Consider the following 21,678-nt stretch of genomic DNA (forward strand, 5'->3'; position numbering starts at 1 on the left):
TCACCCCCGGGCTGCACCACCCGAGCACAGCCCCCCCCAAGTACCCCAGATGGAGGTAGAAGAGGCTCGGTCTGCAGTATTGGAGGTGTGGCGGCCTGTGGCGGCCTGAATCCCGAGCAGCAGGAGCAATTGGGGCAGCTCCTGCTAGAGTTCCAGAGCAGTTTCGCCATGAAGGAAGAGGAGGTGGGCCGAACGCATCTGGTGGAACACGAGATCGATACGGGGGACTCGCGGCCCATCAGGTGTCGCCCGCGCCGACTCCCCCTGGCTCGTCAGCAGGCTTGCGACAAGGCAGTGCAGAGCATGCTGCAGGCAGACATCATCGAGCCCTCAGACAGCCCGTGCGGGCAGCACCGGTAGTCATGGTCCCGAAGAAGACAGGGGGCTGGCGGCTGTGCTCAGACTACAGACCGGTGAACGGGGTCACCAAGAAGGATTCATACCCCCTTCCCCGCATCGATGAGTCCCTGGACCTGGTCGCAGGGTCGTCGTGGTTCTCTTCCTTGGACCTCCGCAGCGGGTATTACCAAGTCCCTCTTGCCCCGGAGGCCAGACCAAAAACGGCTTTCTGCACCGGCCGAGGACTATGGCAGTTCAAGGTCCTCAGTTTTGGGCTGTGTAATGCCCCGGCCACCTTCGTGCGGTTGATGGACAGGGTGCTGTCTGGGATTCCCCGCCAACAGTGTTTGGTTTACCTGGACGACATCCTGGTGCATGGCAGCTCGTTTGAGGCGGCCCTAGGATCGCTAACAGTGGTGCTGGAGAGGATCAGAGCCGCTGGGTTGAAGCTACATCCAGATAAGTGCCATTTCCTACAGAGAGAGGTCACCTTCCTGGGCCACAAAGTGGGGGGGGGAGGGTATCGGCACCCTGCATGAGAAAGTGCAGGCGGTCACAGGCTGGCCAAATCCTCGCAACCAGAAACAGCTGAAGAGTTTCCTGGGCCTGGCCTCGTACTACAGGAAGTTTGTACGGGGTTTTGCCTGCATTGCCGCACCCCAGTTGCAGCTGCTGCAGAAGGACAGGGAGTTCCTGTGGTCTGAACAATGTCAAGCAGCGTTTGACGGCCTTCGGCGTGCCCTGAGCGAAGCCCCGGTTCTCGTCCCAGCCAACCCCCGGCTGCCGTTCACCCTGGACACCGACGCTAGCGGCGTTGGGGTAGGCGGAGTGCTATCCCAGACTACACCAGAGGGGGAGCGGGTGGTGGCATACTTCAGCCGGGCGTTCAACAAAGCGGAGCGACGATACTGCGTTACCCGCAGAGAACTTTTGGCAGTGGTGCTGTCCATCAAGCACTTTAAGTACTACCTGTGCGGGCAAGCGTTCACGGTGAGGACGGATCACTCTGCATTACAGTGGCTCATGACGTTCGAAGAGCCAGAAGGGCAGGTCGCCAGGTGGCTAGAAGAGCTCCAATCATTCGACTTCAGGGTGGAGCACCGGGCTGGGGTGCGCCACACCAATGCAGACGCCCTCTCCCGGCGGCCGTGTGCCGCCGGCGGATGCCACTACTGCGAGAAGAGAGAGACTCACGAAAAGGAGCTGCTGGAGGAGGACATCGTCTGTGCGGCAGCGCAGCAAGTGGAGGAGGCTATCTGCAGGGAGTTCCAGACAGTGGACGCCGTTCTTCAGCCTGTACTGCAGTGGGTTGAGTCGCAGCAGCGGCCACCGTGGGAGGAAGTGGCAGCGCTCTCCAAAGCAACAAAGGGGCTGTGGTCTCAGTTTGAGTCTCTATGTCTGTGTCAGGGCGTACTGCAGCGGGCGTGGAAGGAGCCAGCAACGGGGGAGAAGAGGTGGCAAGTGGTGGTTCCTAGGGTCCTGCAAGAGGTCGTACTCAAGGCCATGCATGGCACGGCAGGCTCTGGTCACTTTGGAGTCACTGGGACCCACTAAGACGTTCCCATACTCTGCTGCAACAATCTCCCGTCGGGGACCCGATTGAGAGAGTAGCGGTTGATGTGGTGGGGCCGCTACCCTTGTCAAACAGGGGTAACCGCTACGTTCTCACGGCCATAGACTACTTCACAAAGTGGACAGAGGCGTATGCGCTCCCTGACCAAGAAACAGAGACAGTCGCGGATGCCTTGGTGTCCGGCATGTTCAGCCGGTTTGGAGTACCAGACACCCTGCACAGTGACCAGGGGAGGAATTTCGAGTCCCGGGTGTTCGCCTCCATGTGCTCTCAACTGGGCATTCACAAAACACGCACCTCCCCCCTGCGACCACAGAGCGACGGACTAGTAGAGAGATTTCATCGCACCATGGGACAGCAGCTGGCCATCCTCACGTCGCGGCATCAGCGCGACTGGGACGAGCATCTGCCCCTGGTGCTCATGGCATGTCGGTCTGCAGTCCAGGAGTCATCAGCCTGTTCGCCGGCCCTCCTCATGCTGGGGAGAGAGCTTCGAACCCCTGCGGTGTTGGCGTTTGGTCGGCCACCAGATTCCCTGGACACGCCTCCTGGTCCTGAGTACGCAAGGAGGCTGCAGGACCGGCTTGAGTCCGCTCATGCCTTTGCCCGCGAGCAGCAGAAAAGTGCTGCGGTGAGACAGAAGCGGAACTACGACATCAGGACCAGAGGGCAGCATTTCCGGGCCGAGGAACTGGTTTGGATCTACAGCCCACAACGAACGAAAGGCCGGTGCCCAAAGTTGGACAGTCAGTGGGTGGGTCCTTGCCGAGTACTGGAGAGGGTGGGGGAAGTGGTCTACAGGGTGCAGCTGCCACCAAAGGGGAGAAAAGTGGTGCTCCACAGAGACAGGCTGGCTCCGTACAGAGGCGTCGCTTCCCCACAGACCGAAGGAACCTCGGGACACACAGACGTCCCATCGACATCCCTCCGCAGACCCCCCGGCGGACAGAACAGCAGTCCCCCATCAAGGACTGAGAGTCCCCCCAGTCTTTCGGCGCCTGGGCCAGATCCGGCAACCCCAGCCCCCCTGCCGAGAAGGCAGACACGACCCCCGGGTCGTTTCAGAGACTTTGTGTGGTAGTAAGGTTATAGTGAGACCCCCCAGTTTCCTGTAGAGGGCAATAATGCGCCCTGGTCTCACTGGAAGGGATGGTAGTCCACCCAGCTCTTCCTAGTCAAAGTTCAGTGTGTAGGTGTAGTGTGGGGCTGTGTTTAGTTGTTCCTCGTAGGCGAGGAATTTTGTAGTGGGGGGGTAGACACTATAGAGGGCTGGGATTGTGGTGGGTTTTCTGTGTTTTCGAAGGCTACTGGTTAGGTTGGGGACAGCCAGTGGGGTAGTCCCTGCAGTGAGCTGGAGAGGGTGGGGGGAGTGTTTTGTACTGTGTTTTATATGTTCCTCGTGGGCGAGGAACTTTGTAGTGGGGGGGTAGTGTAGCGATCCTGATGGGCTACTCAGGGTGTCACTTAGGCATCACCCGTCTCTCTGCCAATCATAGAGCTGCACCGTGATGGTGGCTGAGGTGCGGGCCTGTGGTTGATGGAGCGGACGGGGGAGGGCGGGGAGTTGTGACGTAAACAGTGCTATATCTTGTGGTTGGTTTAGGAAATAAGTGAGTGTGCGGTAGAACCCACGAAGTGTACTTGACCTGTTATCATCTGTCTTCAAATACTAGTTATTAAAGCCTAATAACTACAAGCCTGTCTCCGACTCATCTTGGGAACGTTACAATATACAGTGCAATAATAATTTCATGCTAAATGAAGCTCTGTTGCTTGGATATCACTAGATCCTGTTACAGCGTAATATAAGTACATAACGATTGATGTGTACATTAGCATAATTACTAGCTAGTCACTAGCTGCTAACTGCCGCCTCGTTCATATCAAATCCATGATAACAACAATCCATTACCATGCTGTCATGAACGCACGGTGCTATTACGTGTACGCAAATTGACGTGCTTGATGTGAACGAGCATTTTGGTTAAAGTTGCGCATGCTCTATGAGTGCACATACGAGTACTTCTCAGGCATGCTGGGTAATCTGTGACGTTTCACTCTCTCAAAAGTTGGGCCATTTTATCATCATGCGCTAATGAGCAGCTCTCATAGGAATGAATGAGGCCCCGCCTCCCACGCTGTATCCAGTTCTTATTATACATCCATGGGCAGAGACGTGCACACATAGACTCTAGGTAGTGCTTGAGCACCTGCCCGTTTTGCCCTCTTGACAGCAATGTGCCCTTTTGAAAGTTCGTTTTTTAAATTTATTTTTTAAATTGTACTGTATGTGGCTCATGGTAACATCGATCAATTCAGGATTAAAAGCTTCTAATATATACAACAATGCCCCAAATGCGCGTTGTAATTTTGTCAGACATCCCCACACGTGCCCCGCGGCACTCCCGTACGTGCTCTGGCTGCAACCCCTCCCTTCCCTGCTCTCAAAGTGAACGCGCAGCGCGCAGAGCTGACAGTCACGGTACGTCCACACAGCAGCTTTTCAAAATCTTGAAAATCTTGGAGCTGGGCGTGTCTGAAAGCTTGGGGATTTCGCGACCAACAACCAATCACATGAATCTCCCGCCCCCGACATACAAAGCAAAAAAACCCCGGTTCTTCTCCACTATTTCTTTTAACATTTTGAACATTTATGAGATTAATGTCTATGGTGCTATTTTATGCTACATTCCATGCTGGCTAATAATACTGTCTATGCTTGCTAGCAACGAAGTAAACTAGCAACGAAGTAAACTGGATATAAAATCCCCAAACAAGCGAAAACCTACCAGTTTCACCCACTGTCTCTGCCACCTCCCTCCATGCCTGGTTCCTCCGGTTTGTATCCCGGTAAGTAAATAGGGACTGGTCATAAAGAACCGGGTGATTTGCTACCGCAATAACTAACTTCTCCTCCATTTTTGTGGAATATAGAAATTAACTGCGGGTCTGGTTCTCCCAGCTTGCACGCGGTTTGATTGGCTAGCGCTTGAACTGTCAGATTTGCATAAACGGATCTGATTGGCTGTCGCTTCCAGCTCAGCCTCAAAAGTTGAACATTGTTCAACTTTGGAATCCTGAACATCCTGGAAATCCTGGAAATCTTCGCCTCGCCCCCCCACAATGCAGTTCGGCGACAAGTGAGGGAAAGTGACGTCATCCCCATTCAAAGTCAATGGGCGGAGACGCGCTGGAAGCGGTGGACAAATCGCCAAAAGCTGCTGTGTGTACGGGCCGTGAGTCAGTCAGACAGGCCACGGCGGGTGTGTGGTGCAGCAGCACGCAGCAACACGATTAAAAGTGCCCTAGTGACGACCAAGTAAGTAACCACCAGGTAACAAATACAATGAGTGTATTGTTTAATCCCCTAAATCAGATGCCAAACTAAACTATACAGGGTTCGTACGGTCATTGAAAACCTGGAAAAGTCATGGAAATTCAAAATGCAAATTCCAGGCCCTGGAAAAGTAATGGAAAACAATATTTTTCCCAAAGTTTTGGAAAAGTCATGGAAATGTAGCCTAACTCAAGTTGCGTCAAATATAATTTACATTTTATCTAATCGCCGAAATAATCTGCGGTCGCGAGCTGTTATGTGCCATCATGACGCGCATGGTGTTATTTTTTAATATATGACGCACGAGCTGTGTGCTCGGGTCTTCTTGCCTGTCGGGCCGGCTGAACTCTGCTGCTCCGGGATGAGGGTCAGCTACATTATCTACGGTGTGTTCGTTAACTGTGCGGAGTCACTGTGGCACAGACTGAGCCGCTGGTGAACAGCTGTTAGAACGGGCCGTTCAGGTATTCAGAGCAGAGCGGCAGTGCGTGATGTGAACTGAACAGTTTTTCTGTCGCAATATCATTGTCACTATCTGCTAACGTTAGCTTTAGCCTTCGTTTTCTAATAGTTTTTTTCATAGGCTATAAACAGAGGTGGTATAAGTATAGAGATTGTAGGCTACTAGAGTAAAAGTAGAAGTATACTCAGATCTTGTAGCCTACTTTAGTAGAAGTACTCAGATCTTGTACTTAATAAAAGTAGAAGTACTCAGATCTTGTACTTGAGTAAAAGTAGAAGTACTCAGATCTTGTACTTGAGTAAAAGTAGAAGTACCAGAGTGTAGGAATACTCTGTTACAGTAAAAGTCCTGCATTCAAAATGTTCCTCAAGTGAAAGTAGAAAAGTATTATAAAAATACCAAGAGGCATGGAAATACATTTTCAAAATGCTCAACAGTGCTGCCGAAATTATAAACTGACTGCTACACAATTAAAAATAAATGCTTTTATATATTTCTATTAGATGTAACTCTTTGGCGTTTCTGTTATTATTACCTGCTGCTTTAGTTGTTCTGACTGCTAAAATCCTCTGTTATTCCTAATTTTAAAGCCGATATTCCGTGGGGTCGGGGGGCTCGGATCCTTGTCACCTTTTTCATACCTGATGAGTTTGCATCCCTGACTACAGCAGTAGCGTGGCGTGGGGAAACATTTAGGGGAAGCCCATTTTTTGGGTCGGGGGGCGGTCAATAACGTAACCAGATGAGTGATTACAGCGCCCGGTATCATTTGACACACATTTGTATCACACAGATGCAGGACTTGCACACGCCTATTATCTAACCGAAAGGTCCGCACGCACTCTCCAGCTGAAACTCTCTCCTTATTAATTTAAGCATTTTACTTATTAATGTATGCAGACAATCACACAATCTATGTGATTTTTGGATTTACCGTGCCTCTCAATTGCCCGTGACAGGTTGGCAAGGTCGATGAATCCTGAAGTTGCCCAAGGATTGTTCAGGGAGCACGAATCCTTGTCAAAAAGAAGACATGGCCAGCAAAATAGACGCTGAAGTTTAGCGCTTCCAGTTAGCCACTCCGTGCGGACATAATTGTCCTCATTGAACGTCCGATTCTCTCCCTTTTTCCTCTGTGTACACACAGCTCGAGTGCGGGCATTGGCCTGTCATCTGATTTAATTTTTAGTTGCTGCTGTAGCGGAAGTTTAGTAAAGTTATGTTTGATTAAGTACGCCAAATCTCCACCCTCCATAATGCTTCATTTGCTTGATAATTTCTAACGGCGGTGATGACAGTTACAGTATTAAAACTGATGTTGATGTGATTTGATTGGATGGCAGTGTCCAATCAAATCGCCAGCCGCCAGCCGCCTCTGAAGGGAAGCAAGAGGCGGCTGGCTTCCCTTGGCATGGCCCTGACCAATCACAGGTTGGCAGGGGCATCACGTGGGCCTCATCTGATTGGTCAATCCCTCAATTTTTTTCACCAAAGGAAGCCAGATTCGGCTGGCCTCCTCTCGCAACAGTGAGTGCAATCTACTGTTTCACCATAACATCTAGAGGGGCGCTGTTTGTTTCACTCTTTGTAAAATACTCAATGAGAATGGGGGAGAGACGGGCCGGCAGCAACACACAGCAAAGGAGAATTATCGAAACAAAACAAAGTGTTTTTATTTATTTATTTAAATTATAACTACAATCCGAAAAAACAGGGGAAGCCTGGCTTCCCTTGGCCTCCGGGAGAAAACGCCACTGGACTACAGTTGCTTTAGCGTGTAGAAGCTAGTAAGCCTACTATTTGATTTGTATTAGATAGGCATCTGCATCAGACAGCATATGGTTATTGAAATAAATATATATGCAATTACGACATACAAGATGTGCCTTTAATAAATCTCACACTACTAAGGCAGCCGGCGGTTCCACCAGGGGCGTCAATCCCGGGGGGGGGGGGGGGATTTTGTCCCCCCCTTAGCTTCAGATTGGACCCCCCTAAGTCATTTAGAATAATACAAATAAATGTTAAAATAATTAATTTTTTGATAATAAATCAGTAAAATCAGGCAAAAATAAGAATTAAATAACATAACCCTAAAACCAAAATAAAGTAACCAAAAACCGAAAAGAAACTAACAAAATCCTCCATTATCAGGCAAATTTATGCGCACAATTTCGGCGCGACCGCCACGACGACTCAGAAGGTGCCCTTTTTTTTCTCTTGAGCACCTGCCCCTATAAATGTCTGTGCACGCCACTGTCCATGGGTAAGAGAGGCAGGAAGGCCATTCTTAAGTATTTGAGTGGAACAGGATTGATTGGAAGAATTTAAAACAACGTAAACAACACAATGGTATAATTCCACAAGTGGTGATAGGATGATATGGTGATACACTCTCTTGTACAGTAAGGCAAGGCAAGGCAAGGCAAGGCAAGTTTATTTATATAGCACTTTTCAACACAAGGCAATTCAAAGTGCTTTACAAAAAATGAAAGAGATTAAGAAAATGGCATTTAAAATCAGTCATTAAAAGAAAAGCTAATAAAATAAACATTAAAAGAAAAAATACATGGATAAAAGTTACAGTGCAGTCAATTAAACATTAAAAGAAAAAAAGTACATGGATAAAAGTTACAGTGCAGTCTAAGATATGAATAGTTCAATTAAAAGCAGCGACAAAAAGAAAAGTCTTCAGCCTGGATTTAAAAGTAGTCAGAGTTGCAGCGGTGGCAGTATGCACCTGAAAGCTGTTTGCAATCCGCCAAACACCGAGAGAAGAAGAAGACGACGAAGAAGAAGAAGAACCTGGATCCTCGTGGCGTCTCCTCGCTTCGGTTCTCTCTCTCTCTCTCTGTGTTCCTGAGAAAGTGTGTGTGAGCTCCAGCTCTACTGGTCCATCATCTGTGTGTCTGGATAAACCTCCGAATGGACTGTGTGCTCTTTTTTCTGGAGCGTTTACCTCGGACTATAGGAGCTAGCTTAGCATGCTAGCTGGAAACACGTTAGCAACACTAGTCAGATTGAGAGTTTGATGCAGAGAGAAACGGTGTGTTTAACGGAGTCTGCAGGGAAAGGTGATCTAGGAAACATGAGTAAAGTCCAAATGCTGCTGTCGTTGAAGAAGCAGCGACTCACTGCTGCTAATGAAGAGATATTTGCTCTGTTTGAACAAACAATAGCAGAGCTCGAGGAGGAGCTGTTTCTTTCCAAAGAGGAGAACAAGAGACTCCAGAAGCTACTGGACGCTGTTTTACAGCCTCAGCTTCGGATACACAGAGCAGGTCTGTTCCCTTTACCCTTAATTAACACTTTACACTCTTCAGTAGCACTTTATTATCACATTAATAACACTTTAGACCCTTTATCAGCACTTGCTGCAGGTAGCAGATCCTGAAGTAAAAGTACAAACACAACACTGTGAAAATACTCCATTACCAGTTAAAGTACTGCATTCATATGTTATTTAAGTAAAAGTATGTAAGTATTATTAGACACATGTACTTTATTATAATAATTAAAATGTATTACGGAAGAGCAAACCTACATATATATATGACTCTCTGTTTCTCATTTATTTTAATGCTTTTAATGAATCATAAACGAACTTTGAAAAATAATAATAATAATTAATTTGCATAAAGAATGAAGAGTATACAACCCACAGAGAATACAAATTAATTGACCTATTGACAGATCATAATGAATACAGAGTCAATTTGATAGTTTATCATAACATAGGATACATTAAACTCATACATTGTAGGCATATCTTTTTTTACTGTTTGTGCAGTGGTAGTAATTATTATTCAAATCAATCAACTACGTTTTATGGAAGATATTGCTGTATATCATTTAACAACATGAGTAGAGGTTTCTCTACACCTAAAATACTGAAGTTACTGTCCTGTTCATGTTGTGTCTGGTGGTAAGATTAACTAATTAATTAACGTATTTATTATTTTTGAAACATTACAATGCACATCAAATACTAAACATGAAATGTATAGTACATGCCAATACATTGTACAAAGGAAAATATATACAGTACATACAAAGAGGAAAGTCTTCATTAAACATAAACATTTTATTGGGTGTTCTAATTCAGCAACCACAAAATATGTGCCCAGATTTCATTATCTCTGACTTCATCAACCAAAAGATCAATTTTGATATTTAACATGAACTCAGAAAGAAAAACACACTGTCTGCCTTCTACAACTTTTGTTGGTCATCTTTGAATATCATCCAAGTTTTGTAGATGGACAATTTTGCTATTATTAGTATAAGGTTTACACTAGGCTATATATTTCACTATGGGGTGTGTTAAGACCCAGAATGATATTTGGCTATTTCTGTGTAAATTCCACTTTGAACAGAGACAAGATAAGGGCAGCAACTTGAGTTGCCCAAGCATCGACATGAAACACACATAATGGTCTGTCTCCTCTGTGACCAAACAAACAGCACATAGAGGAGTAGGGACAAGCTTCCATTTGTACAGGTTTTACATATTTGGAAGAATGTAACAACAACTAATCGACTTAATCGATTAAAATCGATTACCAAATTAGTTGCCAACTAATTCAGTCGTCGATTCGTTGGTGACGTCATCACGTGTGTTTTACGCGCCGTTAAGCTCCAACGTTATCGGTCTTTTTATCGATACTGGAGACATTTAAAAAAGATATGTCATATATTATTGATACAAAAACATTATATCGCAGTCTTAGTGTCGCCAACTCGTTTCTAATATACAAAAAGACAAACAAATGCGTCTATGATGTATTTTCGATCAGACGAGATCTCTCTCCCCCGTCTGTGTGCGAGGGGGCGGGGCAGTTTACAAACACGCAGCTGCTACATGTAGCAACACACTGCGGAGATGGCGGAGAGAACGCGCTGCAAGGAGTGGTTACATTACCCGTCTCGATGTGGACAATGCTCGTTGCCAAAAGTGCAATAAGAGTTTAGCATGTAAGGGCGGTAACACGAGCAATTTGTCCAAACATTTAGCAAAAGTGCTCCACATTCAGACGGAGAAATGCACAGTTTTCGACTGTCTTTCTAGCAGCTCTGTAGCCCCATCCACGAGTAACGTTTCCACGTCAGGTGTTATCTATGCTAGCAGCAACACACGGAGTTAACTCCATTATACAAACATGGGTTAATGATTAGAGTTAACTGAGTTACTCTTTATTTTGTTAAAGTTTCAGCTATTCTGTTTACAGTTCTGTCTTCACATTATTTAATACGATTTGTTAAAACACTGTTGTTTCTTTTGATGTGAAATATTATTTATTTAATTTAAATTAAAAGCAATGTTAATTTTGTTCAAAATGTGTTTAGTTAATTTAATAATATATGTATTTTTGAATCAAGTATTCATCTTTATTGTCTTCATTGTTAGTTTCCACATGCCTAAAACAACCTCAAGCTACATCTAAAAGTTGATGGCTAAATCAGAGCGTTTGAGAAATTGTGCAAGGCATAATAGTCCGAATAGTTGATTAATCGTTTCATTAATCGATAGATTAATCGATTATCAGATTAGTCGTTTGTTGCAGCCCTATTCCCAGTATGTCTGTATGTACAGTATGATGTCTGCTTGTATATTGTTTTACAATTACATCCTGTCAGAGCCATGTGTACATTGTCAATGTAATCTTTGGGTTTTGCTTCTATTATTTAGAAGCAGGAGCCATTTTGTAGGGATTGCCTTTCTAATAATGAATAATTTACTTACCCAATTCCTTTTATCCTGAAGCTTATGGCATATCTTTAATGCAAATTATACCTGAGTCAATCCAATGTTGATACATTAATGAATTTCCTCTAAGATCCGTTATATACTTAGATCCCCAAATGGTCTGGTTTCCAACCTCATCTCCTGTACGGCTCCTTTAGAGTGTTCCACCCCCTGCTTTCTGCCAGCTAGCCCATCTTTGAATGACACATTGATAGAAAGAAGGAATCCCTGTTCAAATCAAGGTCTTTCCGAATCAATTGAGAAATAGTTTAGGCAATAGCTTCCAGTCCCCTGATGTTGGGTGATTGATCCATAATACGCTTCAACCAACCGTAATGAAGTGCTTCTCTGTGAGATAAAAATATATAGCATTTTAAACCCTGTCTCATAATCTCCAGTGATAACTGATCTTTTTCAATTGTATGCCTCTTTCCAGACCAAATAGTCTAGGGGTAAGATGAGTAACTTGGCTTTGGATAAGTTGAGCCTATAAATAAGGGAAAATACTGTACCGTACACCACATGGCTTTAATACATACATATTGTTTATGAGGAGAGAAAAGCGCATATATGGAAAGGAAGTTACATCAACACACATAAGATAATTGCATAACACAAATTCCCCTTAAACCTTCATCTTATTCAAAGGAAGAATTAGAGCATAATAAATGAAGCGGTAATACTGGCTATGCATCATACTTATAATGTATTATAATCAGCTTATAACACTATAATTATTGTTAAAGGAACTCATTGATGCTCATAAATGAAGCAGTTGATGTGGGATTCAGCGGTAGTAGGATTCAAGCCGTTTTTAGAATCGGCTATACAGTTATACAGAAGGACCAGAGTTTGCTCTGAATAGGAAGTGTTTTAAGGAAGATTTCAGAACCCATGGTGTAGGACTAAAACACATACACGCATATTACAATCACTCACTTAGACTGGCCTCCAATGTGTTAAAACAAGAGACACAGATCAGTGCCCCTTATGGGGTTAATTAGGGTTAGGCTTGGGGCTAGGGGTAAAGATAGTTTTGAGGGAACATAGGGCTGACTGTAGGTACGCTCCTGTGTATGACAGTGCAAAATGTTTGCCTATTCTTTGACTCCTGTTGTCTGTTATTCTGTGTTAAAGTAGTAATAGTCTGTCCTTTAGCACAGTTACATATCTGCCTTGTACAAATTTTTAAGTGAACAGCTTGACCTGTTTTTGTGTACTTGTCTAGGCGGATGATGTGTCCCTTCAAAATGTGGCAGGCAAGACAGTTTTCTGAATCTTTCAACAGTGTAATAGAATCGGACCATATTTTCATCAGCATCCTGGGCTCTACAAAGAGCAGTTAGCACTGTTGAAAAAAGGACAAATATATGAGAGAAGTATAACAGTTTATTTTGTATAACATGTAAAGCCTTGAAACACAATATTTGTATGCACAAATTACTCAAGTATAAAGACTTCAGCCCATTGTGTCCGATGACAGCTGAAGGAGAGAGCTGGTTAGGAAGGCGTAACTCCTTTTCCCCGCAGCGTTCCATAACTTAAGCATTGATCTGTTTATAGGAAAACATATGCAGCACTGTGCAGTTGTGGAGGATGCAGGACTTAAACATAAGTATGATTAAAACAAGCTACGTCATAACCCTCTCCACAACAAATACATTATTATTATTAACAGACAGAACAGAGGTGACTAGGAACTCTCAAGTAAACACGTGGCTCATAACCCTTTAGGAAACGCCCCCTATAGGATCCTCCCCTTATAGGAACCGCCCCCTGCCTGCGGTCTGCATCCAGACCCATCTCCCAGCTGGGTGAAAAAAAGTAGGGCTTAACTCTAACGTCGGGCTTAGCTACGTCCGACTTAGTGATTCAAATTTAAACCGAGTGCACCAAGCCTGACTAGTCTCTGGCGTAGCTGCGCCTGGTCTTAAGATGCGCGTCCACGTGAATACATGCGAAACAGTAATTGTTGCCAAGCAACACACGTCTATATAATTGAACACTCAAACTCCTCCATTCAGAGCAAGCTAAGAATTGAATAACGAATATGGATAACGGAAAGAAGATAAAAGCCAATTTTACTGATAGAGAGATTAGAACATTCATTAAAATATATGCAGAGCATAAAAACTCGCTAACTGCCAAATTTAATAATACCATGACAAACAAACACAAACTCGCAGCCTGGAAGTCAATCACTGGTGCGATAAATGACTTGGGTGATGGAGGGATACGGACGGTGGAAGAGTGTAGGAAAAAGTGGAAGGACCTACTATCCAGAGCCAAAAAGGATGCATCGGTTCTCAAAAACCCTCCGACCGGCGGAGGCCCTGCTCCAAAAACCTCTCCATACAGCGAAATCATTATTGCTATTTTTGGAGAGGATTCCCCCACTTTCACCGGGTCGAATGGGATGGACAGCTCAGAGCCCTCAACCTCAACATTTGAAGAGGTTGACGCAGACGTGTCAGCTGTCACTAGTGGTAAGTCATTAATAGAGTAACATCACCCTACATTATCTATGTACATATTACCCCCGTGAGACATCACGGCTAGCAAGATAACAATTAGCAATCACGGCAATTGATATCAACTGACAATAACTGACAGTAACTTGCCATTTTACAGACTCCGAGGACCGCAGAGAAGAGGGAAGTCCCACACCCGCAGCGTCAGCGATGACTCAAGGGGAATCCCAAATGGCCACACCCCGAAAGAGAAAGAGGGATTTGTCAGAGCTACAGCGGGAACTGACGGAGAAAGAAATCGTTCGTGTGGAGGTGGAGACCGTAAAATTGAGAGTGGAACACGAACAAATTGAGATGGAGAAATTGAGACTCTAAATAATAATTCTTAAGAATCAGCTACTAATCACGGAAGAAGACAATGTGTTCACCGTTCTGTAATCATGTTGAACTTGTTTTTTATCTCAATTTCATGTTAATCGTTCTCCAAAATGTTGTTATTTAATGTTCTTGCGTTCTTTGAATAAAATAGGCCTAATGAAAATATGTGGTCACAAAGGGAGCTTATTGAAATGCGATTGCAAAAAAACAGCGTTCATATTACAAATATATAGGTCTATAGGTTGTTTATTATATGATTGCGGGTAAGTCCTGGAGACGGAAGAATAATAGGTCTTCTTAAACATCAATAAGGGATGTAATGTATATACTTTATTTTTCTAAATTCATTATTCGTTGGTCGTTTTACGGCTCCCTTTTGGCTAATTTGAGTAATTGATTCTGAGAGAACAATTAGGGGCCGGTGTGTAGGAGCCGCATTTAAGTTTATTTTGATTTATTTGGAACCTTTATTAATGCATTTTTCTGTTTCAGTGAGAGGTGTGCTTTGCTCAGGGAAGGGGGCGGGGCTAAGGCTTTAAGTTGGAGGTGCGGTGTGTGACGGGAGAGCAGCAGGCAGCAGCAATACCGTCATTGACACGCAGACGCAACGTTATACTTTGTCAAATACAGATGATTAGGATCTGCTGTTTACGTTTATGTTACATGTTGTTTTCCTATTTTGTTTTATGTTTTGCTGGAAATAAACGTTGAAAAGCAACAGAAACGTCCATTGGATTGTGTACTGCGAGTCTGACACTGCTTCCGAGGCCCAAGCTCTACTTGTGGCCAAGAACAATCACTTTTGAGGTGAAGGTTACAAGACAAACTTTTTGGGGTTTTGGCCACTACAAGACATTACATTACATTGCATTTAGCTGACGCTTTTATCCAAAGCGACTTACAATAAGTACATTCGACCAGGAAGACACAACCTTGAAGAAAACAGAATCATATAAGTACATCAGGTTTCATAGAGCCAAACATTTCAAGTGCTACTCAACTGGCTTTAGGTAAGCCAGTCCTTTATTAGTATAAAAGTGCTTCGTTAATAGTTATATCGCTCGAAGTGGAGTCGAAAGAGATGAGTTTTCAGTTTGCGCCGGAAGATGTGCAAGCTATCTGCCGTCCTGATGTCAATGGGGAGCTCATTCCACCATCTTGGAGCCAGGACAGCAAACCCACGTGTTTTCGCCGATGGGAACTTGGGTCCCCCTCGCAGCGAGGGCGCAACGAGTCGTTTGGCTGATGCAGAGCGTAGTGCACGCGCTGTTGTGTACGGTTTAACCATGTCCTGGATGTACGAAGGGCCAGATCCATTCGCAGCATGGTAAGCAAGTACCAGTGTCTTGAAGTGGATTCTAGCAGTTACCGGAAGCCAGTGAAGGGAGCGGAGGAGCGGAGTGGTGTGGGAGAATTTAGGAAGGTTGAAGACCAGACGAGCCACTGCATTCTGGATGAGCTGCAGAGGTCGGATGGCACATGCAGGTAGACCAGCCAGGAGGGAGTTGCAGTAGTCTAGGCGTGAGATGACTGTAAGAGAATATTTTCATCTGATCTGTTTATAGAGTTTCTTATTGTTTTATAGAATCTGTGATACTGCAAACATCTGCTTGTAGTCAGTCAAAGACTCCTCTGTAGGTTGAGGCTTGTCTGGATCTCTTTGAGACAAGTAGACTATTGTCTCACATCTGCGACTAATTAGGTATACGCGGGCTTTCTGGGAGCCCGCCTCTCCTCGTGTTGGTTAGATGTTTTGTGTCTTTTGGTTCAGAGATTACCTTGGTGGAGCACAAGGACAGTGTGAAACTAGGATGATCTCCCGGCCGTATGTAATTGTCTGTCTCTCAATAAATATCAGTGGATTGACAGGTGAATCCAGTTTCCCTCATTTGATGATGCGCTCAACATTGCTGCAAAGAAGTTTTAACTTCACAATGACGAGAGCCTGGACCAGAACCTGAGTCGCTTTCTGAGTCAGCTGGGGACGTATCTTCCTGATTGATTGATTGATTGAAAAGTGTATTAACAGCTTGTATATTGGGTACAGTACAGTACATCTCAAAACATACAATTGTTAAGGGGATGCAGACCAGAGAAAGACTTTCGTCTTGTTTACATCAGGGTCCCCCATTTCCAATTCATCATGTCATTTAAGACATATAAGACATATTTGACATACAGATGGCTTATTTACAATTTACATACAGGTGGTTTTTTTACATACAGATTGCTTGTTTACAATTTTCATTTTAGATTTCGTTCTAATACATCCTAACCGGACATTTAAGACATACCAAGTCTACAGATATACAGTTAGTAAGAGAGTCTAAAATGCGAGTATATACATAGATGGGGGGGGGGGGGGGAAGCTGTCCATTGAACGACAGGTTGAGATTTGTACCATTACCCGGGCCAGTTTTGCAATGCTCTCCCCCGAAGGTGCTCTTTAAGAGAGGTTTTGAAGGTAAGTATAGTTTTACTTTCCTTTACAGTTGTGGGAAGAGCGTTCCACCTTGATGTGGCATAATTGCGAAACGTGTATTCCCCCTTTTTTGTGCCAAATCTGGGTTTCACATGATTTGTGGAGCTTCCTCTGGTGTTATGATCATGGTATTCCTTGACCTTTGGGAAGAATTTTGACATGTACATGGGTACCATAGAGGTGTAGTGGATCTTGTAGACCAGGCCAATTGCAAGTAGCTGTACTCATTGTCTACTCTAAGCCATCCTAGGTTGTCAAAGTGGGCAGAGGTGAGGTGGGTTCTAGATGAAAGGTCAAGCAGTAGTCTGACCAGTTTATTTTGCGATGTTTGAAGTTTTATTTTTAGCGCCTTGGAGGTGCTATGGTACCATGACGTGCAAGCATAGTCATAGTACCCTTGGATGAGTGCTCCTGCCAGAGTTTTCAGGGTGTTTTTGTTTACCAGAGAGGAGATCCGGTATAGGAATCTAGTTCTTTGATTGACTTTTTTTATTACATTGGATGCCATTTTGTCACAGGAGAGGTTTGCCTCAAGAATAGATCCTACAGATGAAGCACTCCAGATCAGACTCAGGTGGGTGTGTCCCAGTCAAAAGCCCAGCGGATGCGGGTGTTGCCAAATTGCTAGAGGGCGTTGCCCAATTTCCCCATTTGTTCAATTACAGGATTTAACCATGAGATGGCGCTTCATTCACAAAATACACAAAGACAACTGTTTGCAATGTTTACAGCTCTGCAGTTGTGTTTGCTGAATACTGTAGCATTTAATCACTTATTTGTTACTGTATGGTTTTCACAAGCTACTATAATGAAAAAACATCAATATTTTAGATCAAATAAAGTTTATAGTTTGCTTTATGCAGTATATTTCTTGTAATATTGTTGGGGTGTTTTTACACAGTACAGTAGATTGAAGTAAATCAACTTATACATTAAGATAAGATAAGATGGACCTTTATTAATCCCGTGGGGAAATTCAGTAGTTCAAACAGCAACAGGGTGAGAGTGAAAAACAGGACAGCACAGATTCACACAGATTAATAAAATCAAAAATAAGATGAGTGATAAAAATAATAATAATGAGAAACTATGAAATAAGAAATGAATAAAACTAAAATGTAATTATCATATCATATATTATAATGTATTGTATTATTAAGTAATATCATACATTAACCCCATTATAGCAGATGCCACATTGAATGGATGAACACATTTAGGCATCAATAATTACAACAGAGTATTTCTAAATACAAGTTGTAAAAATACTTATATGTATTTAATATTAACCCTTTGGAGTCAACTGTCACGCCGGCGTGATCAGATCACATGACCTGTGCCGCATAATAACAACAGTCCGGACAACATTGCCGTGTGTTTCTGTCGAAAGTACTGGCTTGAAACTATATCCCAGTCTTTGTTTCATGCAAAAATACCCAGTAAACACGGAGAGACGATGATATAAAGTTAATACATTTCAAAAGTATGAAAAATGGAAGCACATATTTGAATATATTCGCCGCATTTGATCATTTTACGAAACGGAAAATACTGGAAACTAGATCCTGCTCAACAGGATGTATATGTGTATTTCTGTCGAAAATACTGGCTTGAAACTATATGCCAGTCTTTGTTTCATGCAAAAAGACCCAATAAACAGACACAAATAAACACGGACATACGATGATATAAAGTTAATACAGATATATTTCAGAAGTATGAATAATGGAAGCACATATTTTAATATCTTCGCCGTATTTGATAATTTTACGAAACGGAAAATACTGGAAACTGTAGATTCTGCTCAACAGGATGTATTTACCAGGGAGGGGGTGAGGTAATCAGGTAAACGGAGTGATACGAAACGAGACGAAAAGAGACGAAGAGGGACGGCGGGAACCGAAGAGAGACGGCGGGAGACTGCGATTGAAGCAAAGTGACAGACAAACATTGAGAATTTAGATATAGTTAGATAGATTTTTGAAGATTCAACTATGATGAAGAGAACTCTGAACGTGAGTCAAGCTTTAAGCTTGTTTTTTGACATGGAGGAGGAGGAACCTGTGATGTTGCCCTCTGTGTCGTATTGACAGAAACTGCTTTGAAGCGTGGCACAGATAAAGACAGAAAAAACAGATTTTTGTACATAATGTGTATATATATATATTTGTATTATATTTATAATAACACTTTTGCCTTATCAGAATGAAATCCCATGCTACCTCAATCAAACTTTCACATTATCATAGTCACATCCCATGTATATATTTCCAGCTTTTAAATGGTTTCGTTGTGTATGTTTGTGTTACCTGAAAAATAATATCATTTTCAAAATCTGTTTTTACGTTTTTTTTTTGTGATTTTGGGTCCAAAATGTTCATATAGTAGAAGATCACTGCTCTAAACAAAGTCAAAAATCCTACATCCAAACGAAATAAATATAATTAATTTTGATGAATACGTTAAGTCTTGTTCATTGTTTTTCACTTTTATTAAATGTTTGATATTTCCGGTGGAAATGGTGGACTATCGGACATTCAAAATGCAGCATATTTTCACTCTTACACACATATATTCTCCTTTTACATACATACATTTTCACTCTCACACACGTATATAACTCACACATTCATACATTTTGCTCTCATATTATCATATTTCAATGCACACATTCATATATTGTCACTCACACATTAATGCATTTTGTTCTCATATTCATATAATTTAATGCTCATATTTATACATTTTGCTCTCATGCGAAATCTACTAAAACAAAGTACTTCATGGTAGTGGTCAGCTGTTAAACACAAAAGTGTATCTTAAGGGCTGTAAATATAATAAGCCTGTTGTCAATTTTAGACACAGGCTTATTATATTTACAGCCCTTAATAACATTCATTTTCTGGACTCAATGTGTGTCTTGGCTGTTTTCTTTGTTCCAAGCAAACGAGTGCTTTTTGTTTTGAAGTCACTTCCGCGAGTTTCGCGGGCCTCCCCCCTCGCTCCACTGACCATTAGACCATTTAGTAAGGTAAAAAACAAAAGGGCAAAAACTCCTCTCAGACGCTCTTCCGTTTACTTTTTTAATAAAGAAAAACAAATGGTCCGTAGATACACGGACTCATATAGCCTATGTATGTATACTGTAAGGAGAATGTATGTGCGTGAGAGGACCAGTATGAATACGGGATAGAAATATTCAAACACAAACTTACAGACTGGGGGATGGGAGATAACAGGAGTGGTGGGGGGGAGAGCTGTGGAATGTGATCCTTGGGAGAATTCCTCCACACATTCCGATGGCCAATTCGTTTTAAACAAAGAGTTCGCAACACAGGACAGCATAGGCAACATGTGGGGTGGGGGCTGGTGAACGGTCTGGTCAATGTTTGTAAACACAATCCCCAGGATGTGTCCTAATCAGGAGCCGGGTAAATGAGAGACTGAGGAGCCCCGAAAAACAGATCCCGAAATAGCTCGTCCTGGTTTCCGCAGCAGATAGGCCTACAGTATGGTGTCTGTGTTATGTCAGTCATTTTAAATAAAACGTTGAAAACTGAACTTGAAAATGGTTTCCTCTTTTTATTTTATGTATCATTTTCGGGACGGGGAGACGTGTGTGATTAAAAATTTATTTGCAGAAATGTAAAGTGATCTAACTAAGTTCTATTCATATTCTTGACGGGAAGAGCAGTGTAAATGGGTGGCCATATGCATTTGAAAAGCAATATAAATCACACAGTTATTATACAATAGGCTATAAAAGCACCATCGATAACCATTACCTTTATCCAATTCAAACTTTGGACGGGAAAAAAGGAAGGTGTACATGATTGGGCTATACTGTAGGCCCAGGGGCGGCGGGTGCTGTAAGCTAGGGAAGGCTAAGCCTTCCCAAATATTTGTATAACTGCATCCTGGTCAAATAAAAATATAATGTCTTTGACATTAGCGCTGCTATGTAGCCACCTGTGCCCTGTACCACGAAGCCAGTTCAACAGACCCTGGATATGCTTGAGTTATCTTAACTAACCCTAACAAACGCGATCTCGCTAAGCGGTCCTACGACGCTGGTTATCAACTCGGTAAATCAAGCCAGGGTTTCTCTCTCCAGCTGAGAACGCGTTCAAGTGAAAGGGGCGGGGTTAGCTACATTTGACCAATCACAAACAGGGACAAGTGTACTGACAGTGCAACATCATACTTCATTAATGAAAAGTAAACTAATATTAGACAAATATTAACTTTAAACATCCATGATGACTTAAACATGTAATCCAGGATACAAGCCACATAGTTGCACCTGCAAGGAGAATACAGAACAACTCGTTAAAAAATAAACTACCGAGTGTTTGAAAGCGTACAACAGTTTTATGATACTGCCCCATCTAAAACACGAGGGGATCTGACTTTATTACATTTGAGTTGAGTGTTTCGTCAACTTAATGTGTTGCTTAAAATAATACGTCTGCATACAGTATATGTGACAATGTAACTAAGTGTTGCACGGCCAGATACGGCTCGAGAAGCTGACTCAGATAAGGAAATATTGTGATATCGATGATCTGATTGATGATGTGATGTCAGTGTGATATGAATGATAAGTGTGACACGTCGGCGTCTTCTCTGCATACGGCAGTTTAAACTGCATTTCCTTTTTCCTGTAATATGACTTGATAGATTTAAACTCCGCACACTGAGCTCTGATCGGTCAGCAGATGGTGCTTTCACTGAGTTGATGTCTTTTCTATAGACGCCGGAGGCGGGCAGCGTAAGATGAAAACATTTTTATTTAAAAAAGTTATTTAGCCTTCCCAAACCTGAGCCTCACGCGCCGCCTATGTGTAGGCCTACTGTATACATACAAAGGCCATTCAAGCTAGAGTTCT

The sequence above is a fragment of the Gymnodraco acuticeps genome, unplaced genomic scaffold (genome assembly GCF_902827175.1).
Source record: "Gymnodraco acuticeps unplaced genomic scaffold, fGymAcu1.1, whole genome shotgun sequence".
Classification (NCBI taxonomy): domain Eukaryota; kingdom Metazoa; phylum Chordata; class Actinopteri; order Perciformes; family Bathydraconidae; genus Gymnodraco; species Gymnodraco acuticeps.